The following is a 15124-nucleotide window of genomic DNA, read 5'->3' as shown; positions in this document are numbered from 1 at the left end:
TAAATGTCACAGTGAGGACACGGAGTGTACAGCTTCGAGCTTATTTGTTCTCGACATTCAGCTTACTGTAAAGGGTAGAGCGCTGCTGGTTTCTTACCTCGTTACTGTGGATATTTGTGAAAGCAGTATATCTCTAGTGCGTCTCAGAACATTCCTAAATACTTGGCTTCTTTTCCTGCTCCTCTGTGTTAGAGCACATCTGGGTGTTTTGTTTTTAGAAACAACAATTTCACTCGAAAAGTGATTTCAAATTACAGTCATGCATCTGCACTCATAATTGTATTTGTAATAAAAGCTAAAAACAAAGAAGCAACCTACTGACCGCCTTGATTCCAGTCATACACTATATGTAGCATAATGGGGCACTGAGTAACATAGAAAGTGCACTATAGGCCAGAACACAGTTTCTTCATAGGTGTACTGTTTCAATATTTAGTGTGAATGCTGGGTGTGCATACCATATAAAGGAGGTGTGTTGTGGAAAGAGGAAAAAAAAAAGAGAAAGGAAAGAAGAGAGGAAGGGAGCGAGAGAGACTGAAGCCACATGGGGACCAGTAAACAGGCTGGTGTTGAATTCCAACAATGTGGGAAACAGCAAACACTTCAGTCAGTCCAAGAGGAAACCTCAGTCGCTGGGGTGCCTGAGCGCTGTGGCAGCAGGGCTGTGTTCCACGGGTCTGACGGGAGGACGGTGGGCGGGTTGACACCACAGAGCTACAGGAAGCGGGGCTGGAGCAAAAAACACAAACAAACACAGCCAGCCGCTGCTCAGTTTGGGGAGCTGCGGGATGAGAGTTCTGGACAACATCATGACCCCGTGTTGACAAGAATTTCAGGGGTTTGCTGCTGGGCTGCTGGTGACTGGAATGCATCTTATCGGTAACATTTGTGTGTGCATATATGTGCGTGTGTGTGCTTGTGTAAGCCCTGCCGGAACAGCCTCCTCCTTGCCAGTGGAGTTGCTTCACCACAGAACAGGTATTTTATATTTAAAGATATGCATGAAGAAAGGATTGTTACAGGTTAAAAAAAGAAAGTGGTACAATGATGCATCAATTATGTTTTGCTCAATTAACTCTGTATATGATTTGGGCTCTTCTGAACCTATATCAGTAAGACAAATCTACATGCACTAATCATATAAAAATAAAAAATAAAAAGAACAAGGTTGTCTGTGAAGCGACCTCAACAGGTAAGAAAGGTGGCCTTCTGCCAGCTCACATCCTCTACCTCTCTTCCTCTTGTTAACTGACAGCTGCACACTATGACTACACAGAGACGCTGTATGTTTTCTGTCAGACAGGGAGTTTGTTGATGAAACTTGGCTGATCTCGACATATGTGGCGCTCCAGAAAGAAAAAAAAAAAGTTCTGAGATACTTAATAAATGCCTTTCCAGCTTGAATAAGTTTATGCTTAAAGTAGAAGTTGGCCAGTTACCAAAAATATACGCTGTTGCGTTTACAGATGAAGCAGGTGGGCATTTAATTAAAGATACAGCCTGTCTGAGAGATACAAACACACTAGCATTTTCAATATTGCAAATGTATCGACAAGGACGAAGTAGATTAGACTCATAAGAGATTCAGCGAGAGTGAACTCTCTCTGGTTGAACAGCATTTAAGGCCACAGAGGGCACAATAATTTGAGCTGCAAAGAGCAGCTGCAGCGCTGCAGAAATTTCTGTGGTTTGGCCAGGTTGATGCAATCACGGTTTATGACCCAGATTCATGCTAATTTATCAGGTTTAGGTTTTACGTCTGCTTAAACCTGTGACATTTGCAGCAGAGGCCTGATATTTGGTAAGGTCTGCCTGAACAAAACACGCTACATAGAAAGGTCAAATGAGAAACCAAGTACGAGGATAAGCACCCTGCCTGTCAGCACAGAAAATAACAAGCTAAATCTACGGTCTTCATGCTGGCATCAGATTTTGCTTTGCAACAACTACAGAAATCAAATCAGTGAAAATCAGCTGTGTGTGCATCAACGCTGTTCTCAACATGCAGGAAGTTGCACACGGCGAACTGAGCGCACAGCAACAAGTGTGTGTCGTTTTCAGGATATGTCGGTGTGCTTGGCAGCACCTGTAATTCACACCGCCTTTGACAGCAAAACGGAGAATGAGCTCCCTGCTGACTGATCAGTAAACTCCAGAAAAGTGTGTTTCTGCAAGCACACCCACACGAGGTCACACATACATTACCACACATTATACACACACAGTGACAGGCGACAGGGTCAAAACAAAGTATGGAATAATCACTGAGGCATGGGGCACACCTGCAGTTTACATGTTCCTCTGATAGTGTCGTTTCTATTGTCACTGCTCGTGTGTGTGTGTGTGTGTGTGTGTGTGTGTGTGTGTGTGTGTGTGTGTGTGTGTGTGTGTGTGTGTGTGTGTGTGTGTGTGTGTGTGTGTGTGTGTGTGTGTGTGTGTGTGTGTGTGTGTGTGTGTGTGTGTGTGTGTGTGTGTGTGTGATATTCTGCCAGTTCCGCCTCAGCACCCTCCCCTCATTGCTAGGCGCCTATTTAACCTCCCCTCGCACACCAACCACCCTGCTAACTCAAATACACACCGGCACCGGGACACACACACCGACAGATGTCAGAGGGGTGACGATGTGAATGAGACACAGCTCCACTGCTGTGTGTGTGTGTGTTTATTCGCTGTACATGTGAGACGGAGGCCTGCCCCTCTGGTTGTTGCAGAGCAGGTGGAGGAGACTCACTGCGCTGGGTGTTTGCCAAGAGAAGGAACACACTAACAAATACATTTGCGCGCACGCAGGTACACATTCGCCGCGCGCAGACACACAAAAGCTGCCAATGAAAAGCAGATTTCATAAAGTGATCTAGACAGAAATAATATGCCAGTTTTGTCCTTCACATTATCACAGACTATCTCTCTTGTGCCTCATTTGTGCAGTGCTCTCCACACGCCATAAATCCTTTATTTCTCTGTTGTGCTGTTATTCTATATTTACACCTATTTGTTATGTGACGGCTCACATCTAGACAACCTTGAAAATGCTGCGATCAAGGCTGATAACTACAGGTTGCAATTGCACTTTGAAGACAAAACAACATTAATTAGCGAATAAAATGGAAATGCGGGCATCACATGTATGCTGCCTCCAAGTTCGCCTGGGTATATGAGGAGAGAGACAACATTTCATACATATTTCCATCTGTAATCCCTTCCTCTTTGCCTGTGATAGCTGTGCTCTGTGAGCTACATAAACAGGTGCACTGATACGGCATGTTTCGGCGTGTGACAGGTCATCTTTGTACTGGTGGAGTGTAACCTCTCAGTTCTTGCTAAACCTTCAGGATGCACGCAGCTCCTCTCCCCTCCATCTGCTGGTCTCTATGAAGTCTGCACCCGATCACAGGAGCTTTGACTGCAGTTTCTGTCTCTACCACATTGCAGTCATACCTAACCCCTGAGCCAGATCAACAACACACAGGAAAGTAAAAAAGACATGAGTGAAAACACCAACATTTTTTTTCTTTTTAAGTGTTTAAAATGTGCCTTCAGCTTCTGGGTGCAAAAAATAAAAAATAAAAAATAAAAAATTCTGCATATTTAGCAACGAGAAGCCCGAGTGGATTCCAACTGAAATTTGAATGTGTAAGAAAAACAAAAACTGAATTAGTGTGCATGTGTTGTAAGAATATCACACATCTTATGGCTGTTTAGTTGCTTTAATTATCCAAATGCATTGTTTTTATTGGATTTATTTTCTGGAGTTCGAATTTGGCTTCAAGTGGTTCTACATGTTCATATTCAGAAAGAAAAAGAGCAACATTAATGGCCAAATTCTAGTAAATGCTATTTTAAAGTCATCAAATTACATTTTACAGGATATTCTGTTAAACAAAAAGGTCTAAAATATGAACAAAAGTTTGTTGTAACACATCAGAGTTAAATCTCACGTTTACAGTAAAATGTCTGTAAACTCTGCGATTCAACTTTCTTCATTTCCCCTGGAGGAAGAACCTTTTCCATTCTGGTTACCTGCAAGCAACACCAGAAAGTTGGAAAAGGAACAGAGTGGAATAGATGACAATACTCTTCGTGCTAAAAAAATATCCTCAAATCAAAAGGAAATCCTCTCTGTTAAATAAACAATATCGGCAAAAAGAACACAAAAAGTTTGCCATTGGTTTAAAGCACCAGATCAGTGCAGGGAGCCACTTTTAGAACAATGGAAATCCAACACGATTATTAAACAGTTTTCTACCAAACAGACGTGGAGGCATGCGTGTTGAACTAGAGGATCTCTGGGTGCAGCTCCCCTTGCAGACTGATGCATTACTTTTCATCCATCCATCTAATTATTCCCTTAGAAACCTGAAATTTGAAGATACAAAAGACCGTCCCTATCTGTCACTGAGCTGCATTGATCTTATTGAAAGAAAATGTGGGTGTAGAGGAAACCCAATATAACTCATGCCATTAAATTCCACACAGCATTATTCACATACAGAATTGACAGATTTCTGTGAGACGTTTCTTTTAATCTTCAACTGTTGTTGAAGAAAAAGGGGGAAAAAAATCCCACACTCCAGGCATCTCTCCCTTCTCCATATTTGCAGTGAGGTTAACAAAAAAGGCTATTGAAGTAGGGAGAAAAAACACAACCCCACCTAACTTGTTGATTATTAACAATGGGGATGGGAAGAAGACAGATGTGTTTCCTGTGTATCAGCAGTGTTTGAATTGTCAGTCTGAAATCAGCGCGGAAGCTTTTATCAAAGCAAAGTAAGCTGATCAGTTCCAGATGCTCTCGCTGTCCATGCGAGTCAAACTGCAGCACCATTTTTGTCAATAAATTCTCTTAATATTCCCAATTACAGACTGTGTGTGTGTCATGGGATGTGTGGGTACTCTGCATGCATGTGTATAATGATAGCAAGCAAGACTGCGTGCATATTACTGAGTGTGCTCAGGAGAATCCATTAAGCCTCAGCTGCCTTCAGCTCTTGCACACATAGACGTTCAGTTCACACAGACTTACACATCCTCAACAGATCACAAAGCAGATTCTAAACAAACTTAGTTTGGTTGCAACTTAAGAACGTGTCTCTGATAGTGGTGAGGAAATGTGTTTAAAGTACATTCACTGTAATTTAAGGATATTTTGTAGATAAATTAATTCTATCTATTGCATGCCAATGTATATTTCTACCTCAAGACATTTCAGACATAAATATTGTACTTTCCACTAAACTACAGTCATGTGACATCTTGACTTATTTACTTTTGTCATTTTCTCTCCAGAAAGGTGACCTTTTTGTTTCATATAAATCAGGTGGAATTTACTCAGTATCTCAACTATTTCTACTAAAATCTACAAAACCTGGAAAAAATATTACTAAGTGAACACTGACTCATGACTAATATTATTTAAGATCAGAAATGAACCTACATGCTCAAGCATATTAATAGAATAAAATAGAATATCCTTCTTCAGTCCCACAAGGGTAAATATTCAATGTCACAGCTGCAAAGTGACAGTAAGAAAAACAAGAAAGCACAACTAAAAATTACAGAGGTGAAGCATACACACAACAAAAATAAGAAAAACAGAAGAACACAAAGATATTAAGAGCACAAAAAGAGGAAATTACTCAAAACTGAGTAGGAACTGCTGTAACAGGATGCCACTCACGTGGCACCAGAAAGTAAAGAGTTTGTATTAGATGCACTTGAACAGCCATGAAAATGGTAGAAAAACAATATTCCTGTTAATGCATAAATAGTAATATTACTTGACAAGGCTGGGTTACCCAAACTCCCCTCAATCCACTAATCCTCAGAATCAAACTAAAATATTTCTTGGTAATTTCAATAACTAAGAATTTCATCAGGAAGTGTGCACCACAAGGGCAGATGATATGAGGTGGGTCCAACATTACCATGGTGTACTATGGGCACAGCAATCCCTGGCTACAAAGACATAAAGAGGAGCATGGCCATGGCTAACTGGATCATGGATGACCCCTGACGCCCCATCAACAGACTGTTTGAGTGGCTGTACTCTGGCCACCAGATACACAACATCAAGGTGAACATAAAGAGGAACAGGAAAAGCTGTGACCTCTCTGACTTTAGTATAAATCCAAATCACAGCACCTGATCTGTCAGCTACAGCACGCTGGATCAATGTGTGTGTGTGTGTATATAGATATATATTTATATACATATGACATATAAATGTACACACAAACATGGCTGCAACTGTTATACAACGTACACTGCATTCTAGTTTCACAGTTCCCCTTTTCTCATTATTTATGACTTTTTTAAGGATTTTTTAAATCATGTCTTGTTGATATCGCACAGCCTTGTGGAAGTCACTTTGCATTTCACTGCCTGAGCATGAGCACTACATGAGCATCTGACATAAAATCCTGAGTCTGATTTAGAACATTTTAACAATTTTTAGGAGTAATTATTTTTGTTTATATTGTACACAAACAGAGCATATTTGGGAGGGAAAGAGGAACAGTTGAATCAAATGATCTAATTTGTACAAAACATATACGTCTAAAATACTTTGCTGCCCTTTGAAATATCAAACGGCCTTTTGCTGCCAATACTTCCATTACATTTAAGCAAAAGACCACATAAATCCTTACTTCCAGGCCTTCCACTTAGCACAGGTAGGCTAAAGACTTCAGACTGTGATGTGCAGCTACAGGGCAAACCTAGTGAGTGCACTGTGAGTTAAAATGCTTCTCAGCTGTTTGTAAGTAACTTTCATGCCTTACCTCAGAGAAAACAACGTGGCAAATGTAGACGTCAATACAAACTTCATGGTGACAACAAAGTGAGGGTCGGGTGTGGGTTTGAGTTTCTCTGTTGAATCTCGCGGTATTTGACAGCTTCCCTCGACTGTTTGACACTCGCCCCTCCCCTGCGCCCCGGGAATGCTGGGTTGTTTACATTACTGGCACACGGGTCAGTAGTGTGGTGCTGAGGGGGGCCTAGCAGCGCAGAGGCTGTCTGAAAACACGTACACATCCCGACTGGCTCTACGGCACAGGCGTTCTCAGCGTGAAAACTTTGTAGCGCACAGGCAAAGTGCCACGCAACAAGAGAGGCCCGCCGAGTCGACTTTTTTTTGCAGCGACCTTGGAAAGAAAGGGAAAGTCAAAACAAAGACAACCGCCATAACCAGCAGGAGAAACTCTCAACGTGAAGGAGGAATAGCTTAGCAACAGAGTCCCACTTCCTGGTAAGAGCTGAGGCAACGCTAGCTGACAATGAACTTATGAAACTGAACCACAACTAATTAACCTCCTGTAAACCATTTCCCTCAGTATTTTGGCTTGTTTGACTGCTGTCAGACTTATAAAGCTCACGACAGTCACTTGTTGCTCTTAACACACGAGTTTGGCACTCAGTTGAAAAAGTTTCTGCGAAGTTCGCTAGCTAACTTAGCCTGTTAGCTAACTAGCATGCTGCTGTGCTAACTTTAACTGGCTGTAAATTACGCAGTCGGCGCTGTCTGTGAACAGGCAGTAATGGCACTTCAACGGAATAATAATTACAGAGAACTAAAGGGCAACTTTCTCCAAACTTAGCTTTTGTGCGTCGTGTCAACGCTATGCATTTAAACTGTGGTGGGAACATGACAACACAGTTTTGATGCCATGTTGCAGCGTTGCAGTCGTATTACAGTAACTTTACACGTACTGACTGTTTATTTCCATCCAAAAACAAGATCAAAATGCTACTCCTCAAGATGAGACAACTCCAGTGATGTTGAGTAACTTCCTGTTTGTACTCAGTTTTCTGACGATTGTAGTGGTCCATGTTTGTTTTTGATGTGGAGGCACGCTTGTGTGTGGGGGTTGTAATTGTCATGTGTAGAAGTAGTAAAAACTGTCAAACTTGATATATTTTCAATAGTAAACATCACTTCAGTCCAACACATGTATTCTCCATGGCTCATTAAATTGTTACTGTCAACAGGAGCATTCTTACAAAAACCCCATTCAGAGTTAAGGTGAATCACATGCTGCCATGCAGATGAATGCAGGAAAAGTGAGAGTCGCAAAGTCAATGAACTTATTAACTGGATACCTCTTATGAGTTACACAGTGAGTCTTCACTGTATAACTTAATATTTCATGCACACTCTGTAAACTTACACACAGTAAAGTTGCATTTTCCAAAGCAGAACTACTACATATATTCAAACTGTTCACGCGTGGGTCTGTCTCTGTTTGTGTATGATGAGCGAGAGCCACTACAGAGTTTGTTAAAGCAAAATTTGGGTGATAAGTGTGCTTTTAAATAAAATTAACATATAAAATTCAGTGATATGAATAATTTGGGGATTTGGACAGTTGAATCAGAATCAGAATCAGAGAATTTATTGTCATTGCACACTTTAGTATACAACGAAATTACAAAATAGGATATTTCATGACATCGACTGGAACTTAAGGAAATTAGATTTTTGTTTTGTTCAGTTTTCTGATGTTTTAAAGACCTAATGATGAATTTAATCATCAATAAAATGTATCACAGATTAATTGATAATGGACACAATTGTTAGTTGCTTTTAAAGATATCAAATCATGACTCAATCAATACTATAATTTAAAAAAGGAAAAATTTAAGACCAAATGTATAAATGCATTTATACTCTACTCGGTTTACTTACATTTTTACAGATGTGTGAAAATGTAATATTAGAATACAACGAAATTAAGTTGTATAATAATTCAAAACACAGGGCCACCTCTTCATTTCTTTTAAAACCTTTGACAGTGAGTACAAGTTTTACAGCAAACAAACGTTTCGTAGCCTTTTGGTCGCTGTGGAAAAGACTTGACCCAAGTGCTGCTTCCAGCTGTCTGCTTCACGCTGTTTAACACAGCAAGAGTTATACCCATGAAAGCAGAGTTTATTGAGAAGAGAACTGCTTGTGGTTATAAAGAGATAAATCAAGAAGTCGAGGTTTTCTCAGTGTGTCTTGCTTTTTGTGAGTCACGGTGGTTATTGCAAAACCTTTACAAACCGATTGCATCCACAGTTTTGTTTGAACCTAAATGGGCCATTTTGTAGTTTTTTGGCTTCAATAATTATTTTGATAATAATAATGATGATGATAATAATAGTGTTGATGATAAAAATAAAGGTCCGAAAACAAACGAAAGCAAAAGCAATACAGCTCAAAGGCACAACAAACAAGAAGACAAAACTCCTTTTAGGTTTGTAGGCTGTCTCATCTTTACTAATCCTAACTGTTTTGGAGGTACCTACATGAAGGTTGAAAGCATTATCCCGTGCCATTCTGCTGTCACTGCCTATCGCAGCCAAATATTTCAGGCGTCATACTATCACATTTGGCTACACTGCAGAGAGATGATTCAAACGAGAGTTAGTGGGAGCTGACATACCTTGCTGACCCAATTATTACTCACTTCTGTGTTGCCACATTCGATCATCGTCAGAGACAACAGGCTTGAGTCTGCCAGCGTCATCAGGTGATTGAGATGAACAGTGGCTGGCTCTGTGAAGTTGACTATCAAGGAATGTGTCATGAACCGGCTGATCAGAAAATGGCTGCCAAATGTTTGCATCAATCTCTGTGGTGAGGGATTTCTGCCAGTATATCCCACTTTGAATTTCAGCTGATGAGAGGTGGATTACTTTTGACAGGCTTTGGCAAAACTCAGTGATTTAGCCTTGTTCTGTTGTTTGGGTTTAATAATGATAGCCAGAGTCGTGTTGATCAGTTACGTTTAGTCTGATCGAATGACAACTCCTGAAGACAGAAGGTGAAAATTCTTCACAACATTTTTCTTTATTATTAAATGAGACGTTGATATTTCTGTTACTTTATGAAATAAAACTGACCCTTTAGAAGCGCAAATATGTACATTTGTCGGTCTTAAATGGAGCCTGGGGGTCAGACACACATGGCCATACACATCCCCTCTGTCAGCGCAGTTTTAATAGCAGTGAGGCTTACTATTGCTAAGACATTCAGAGTGAGAGCTAAAATGCCATTCATTGGTGTGGAGAAATCCGATGATTTAGCGCAGTGGAATTTACCAAATCGCTCAATCCTGTGAGAGTTTCCTGTTTTAGCCCTGAAGCTGGCCCCTCTGCTGGATTAAAGATCAGATGAGACATTTGTCATCTGACCACTTTAACAGTCATCTTGCCTTTGGGTTTTCACAAAGAACAAAAAAAAAATATTGGCTCTTTTTTTTTCCTTTCATAAAGCATATTTGTGGGAAGATGCTTCCTGAGGCCATTTTGAGCTACATTAAACACTGTCTTTTGCATGATGTCAAAGACCTTGGCCAGGCTTTGTACAGAAACAATGCTGGCAAAGGTAGCAGATCATGATAGAGGCTACTTTGCTGTTCCGTTTTTTTTTTTTTTTTGATTATTTGCTACATTATAAGATGATAAAAGGCAAGAAAATCTAAAAGAAAGAAAAGACAAGCTTAATGCCTTCCCTAGAAAAAATTAGAAGTGAGTTTTTCCCTACCAGGCTCACTTTGGTTAGAGTTTAGAGTAAGGTCTTTGGCAGTGAGAGTGGGCTGTCTAAGCAGCTTCTTGGACTCCTCTCCAACAGCCAGCCTGTCAATATTTTTCATATCCATCTTCCATCTTATGAAGGGTCACTGATGTTTCAAGCATTCAAATATCCTAGGAGGATGCCTCGCAGCTCCTCATGTCACGTGAAAGTTCTCAATTTCATTGTGGCATTGATGCTTTTTCTCATTGGACTCTATAGTGCTCTGGGGGAAACTGACTACAAAGACATGTAAACACAAAAATTACTGACCTACGACCTTGCTTAAAGTTTATGAAATGCTTTCAGTGCCCCTGGGTCGTCTTATGCCGTGACCACACAGTATCGGTGGTTTATTTCACAGCAGAGGGTGTTGAGAAATAAAGGGTTTATTTGTGCCTTTTTTCCTTTTTTTTTTAACAACCTTGATCTTATGTATTCCTCTGAAATGCTGCTCAAAATGAAACTCTGCTCATATGCAATGGAGCTATGAACTTATTAAAGTAATAGAGTAATTAAAGCAATGACATAAAAGGCACATTTTTAGACATACACTAAAAGAGCCTTTAAGCAATAGATAATTATTAAATAAAGATAAAGAAATAAACAGCTTCATTACAGTTTATTTCTAGTGCACACTGTGAAGGTTAAAACAAGACCTACTTAGAAATAGAATTGTTACCGTATTTTCACGACCAAAAGGCGCACTGTACCAAAAGGCGCAGTCTCAGTTATGTGTACCATTACTGCATTTAACACACACATAAGGCGCACCTGATTATATGGCGAGGGTTTTATATACAATCCACGCCCACACTTCCCCCTTTAACGTTCTCATGGTGTCCTCTACTACGTCGGCCTTACAACAACAACACACACACAAGCATACAAGTGTGCGTATTTAAAAATAGAGCCGGAGCAAAACTGAGTTTGGTTGTGCTTTATTTAAGTATTGATTACAAAGTACTAACATTTTTTTAATCATCAATAGGCGCGGGCATGGTAAAACACAGATAAAACAAGCACACAAGTGTGCGTATTTAAAAATAGAGCCGGAGCAAAACTGAGTTTGGTATTCACATTTTTTTTTACCGGTAATCGTCATCAATCAAACCCATGGAAGTCCTCATCCTCTGTTTCTGAATTGAACAGCTGCGCTAAACCTCCATCAAACATGCCAGGCTCACTTTCTTCACTGTCAGAGTCACTTTCCGTGCCGTGCGGCGCCTCGGAAATGATGCCGGCTTTTGCGAAAGCTCGAACAACAGTGCCAGCAGACACGTTAGCCCAAGCATTTACAATCCATTCGCAAATTGTGGCGTAACTCGCCCGGCGCTGCCTTCCACTCTTAGTGAAACTGTGGTCTCCATCGGTCATCCATCGCTCCCACGCCGCTCGCAGCCTTACTTTGAACGGCCGGTTCACACCGATGTCCAGCGGTTGGAGTTCCTTTGTCAGGCCTCCCGGAATGACAGCAAGCTCAGAGTTCATTTGCTTCACTTGTTTTTTCACATCGGCTGTGAGATGGGCACGCATAGAGTCACAGATCAACAGCGACAGTGATGCGTGGAAAAAACCACCTGGTCTACGTCCGCCTTACAACAACAACACACACAGGACGCACTGCACCATAGGGCGCGCCGCACAATTTGAAGAAAATCTAAGACTTTTATGTGCGCCTTATAGTCGTGAAAATACGGTAATCTAAACAGAAAGTGGGCAGACATTTCAATCAAGACTGATAGCTACGGAATAATTTTTATTTGTTGGTACAGTGTGGTTAGCAGAATGATTTGAAAATCTCAGGGTAATATAGCTGTTATTTGTTTGAGTGCACTGACTCTACTATTTTACTGTTTTGTTGAAGAACCAGTATTTTAATCTTTTACATTAGCAATAGGCTACACAGAAGTGCTTTAGTTGGTGTATTTATGTACTAAACGCACCAGCATTATTCTGCAGATCTCTAACACCTGTGGTACATGGACTGTGTCTGTAGGTTACTACATGTGGAGGAATAAGATGATGCATGTTGTGATCTAAACAAAGCTACCAAAGTCATGTTGGCATATTGTGAACTGTGCTGAAAAGATGACTCTCAAGCAAAAGCTTCTTTTCATTTATTTATTTTTCTATTGCCGATCACTCTCCAGTCATTCCCTCGCTATCTCTTTTGATTATCCACACGCAAAAATACAAATCCCCCAGGATATAAATTCACTTTCACAGAATGATTACAAGATGCTGTATGCCACTGTAAACACCACATCAGTGACAGTGACAGTATGCATTTGTCATGAGATGAGACAAAAGCAGAATGAATTCGCACTCATGAACAGAAAGACAGAGGGAGAATTTTTTTTGTGTGTTGCTTGCTGACTGTGCTGTGGGCATTTGTTCCAGCCTCACCACAAATAAGCCTTAATGTTTCACACGGGATTTGCTGCCGAAGAGAGCAAATTTGTATGAGAGCATCTTGTTTTGACAGATTGTCTGTTTTACCCTCCCCCCTTTCAGTGGAAAAAGCTAGGGACATTTCATTGTGTCTCTTGCAGTCTTTTTTTTTAGATTGCATTCTGTTTCTTTTTTAATTTCTCGTGACATCACAGGTTTATCTGCGCAGTAACAATCAGTGCCAATTTAACCATTTTAAAATTGATCACTATTACCATTAGTACTGTAACCCATCACTCTGTGGGAACACCAGCTGTTAAAAATGCTTCAGTGTGTTCAATTAAAGCGCTGGAAACAGTGGCTAATGCACAGTGTTTCTAACGAGTGAACTGTGATAAATAGTGCAAACAGTTTCAAGTACAAGTATTTACTTTGTCATTGTGCGACGGATTGGTTCAGGTACAGCAAACCATGTATTTTTTTTATTTTAGAAAATGCATTTGCACTTGTTTATGTAGGTGGTTCTTAAACATTTCCCCCCATTTTTGTGCTGACGGTCTCTGTTTTGGATATTATGCAAAATGCTTGATTGTAGACCTACCTTATAATGGGCAGCTCTTTATGTTTAAAATGTAAATACCAGATTGGTGTTGGTGTAGGGAAATATCAATTGGATCACAGAAGGAAAAAAATTAATTGCAAGATCCGTATGCTTTCATTTTCAGTCCCTTGTTTCATGTTGCCTCATTTGGTTGTGGGAGACATCTTTCTGCTGCACCTCTCCCCTCCCTCTGTATTTGTACCCTGACTCACAGCAGTCTGCCATAGTCTTCCTGGTCCCTTGGTTTGGCCAAGGGCTTTGAGGTTGTGGTCAAGGCCTGGGGGCATGAGGAAGGAAGAAGAGTCATAATGAGAGGCTCCCCTTAACTCCTGCTCCCCAACCTGCCCTGCAGCCCCTTTGTCTTACTCTCCTTCCACCTCCATGCCACCCATCTTTTCTCTGTTTTACTGATTCTCATCCTAGACCCTTCCATCTTGTTGCTCACCAGCCCCCATTTTCCATATGTAGATTCTTCACTTCTTCCCTTATTATACCCTTAGCTGTTGTTACCCCTAGTCTGTCCCCCCATTCCTGCGTCTGCTCTCCTGGGGGTTCTTTCTACCTGGGGCCTCCCCTCAGCCTCCTCCTTCCTGCCCGGCCTGGCCCACTGTCAGTGAGGCAGGCAGCCCGACTCCCTCGGAGCAGCAGGAAGCTGCAACAGCAGGGGTTAGGCCTGTATGGCGCTGCCGGCTGGCTCTGTCAGAAGTCCTGCCAAGCCAAGGATGAGAGACCTTTGCCAGTGCGGTATTGGGGCACCAAATAAAAATATTTTACAGATGTCTGATGGCAGGCACCAGGAATCAGCAGAGGCTTACTCAGTCCTACATTAGAGGTGTCTTTTAAGTACAAACAATGTGTGTGTTAATGTATTTCTGTGTAGTATTTATGATAAAGAAAATTTGGTTTAACCATGACTTAAGGAAGGGGCTTATTAAAGTTGTCCTTGTAGTCTAGGTTATGAGGAAGTGGGCTTGGTGCAGGAGGAGGGAAGGAGGCTGGTCTGATTGTGGATTGGCTGCAAACACGGTGATTGATTTCGTTGGGTTGCATTTGAAGAAGGAAGGGAATCTGATGCTACTGTACCGTGAATGCCTGGCTGGGTTCCCAACCAGTTCTGGCTTGACAGTTTAACAGTGAATATTTAACATTGCGCCACACTGCGAGGCTTGGCTGTAAACAGCAGTCAGCAAGCAGCATAGCAGCAAATGCTTGCATGATGCTGGGCCTTGGTTGTGAAGCCCACCTAAAAACAACACACAAGCAGGAAGCACATCTTGAAGTTCTGATTTTAGAAGAAGGCAGATGGCATGGGCTGGTGGTGTCACACTGTAAAAAAAAAAAAAACACACCAGGATCCCCTGATGAAAGCAGCTCCCGCTTGCTTTGAACAGCGAGTCTGTCATGGTTGGTGTCTGCTGTGTGGCTCCAGGTCAAACTGTGATACGCAACTCCTGGAATTTGCGCTTTTTAAGTTTTTCATGTTCAAATCGTCTGAGGGAAAAAACAGAGGGGGGGAAAAACAGGAAGTCTCATTAATATTAATATTCTAATGTGTGAAAGAGGCAGGGAAGACCTCT

The 15124-nt window shown here is 41.2% G+C and overlaps 1 protein-coding gene across 1 annotated transcript in view; it reads left to right on the top strand.

The window, feature by feature from the left end:
• The first annotated feature begins 6917 nt into the window (after positions 1-6917).
• The window catches only part of nek7 (NIMA-related kinase 7), a 69525-nt gene continuing 61318 nt past the window's right edge, over positions 6918-15124 (top strand). Inside the window, 1 exon segment of the mRNA XM_051947631.1 lies at positions 6918-7246. The gene's annotated coding sequence lies outside the window, so the exon portion shown is untranslated.

Source organism: Acanthochromis polyacanthus, chromosome 4 (genome assembly GCF_021347895.1).
Source record: "Acanthochromis polyacanthus isolate Apoly-LR-REF ecotype Palm Island chromosome 4, KAUST_Apoly_ChrSc, whole genome shotgun sequence".
NCBI classification, from domain to species: Eukaryota; Metazoa; Chordata; class Actinopteri; family Pomacentridae; genus Acanthochromis; species Acanthochromis polyacanthus.
The sequence above is the reverse complement of the archived record's forward strand: the minus strand, read 5'-3'. Positions and strand labels throughout refer to the sequence as shown.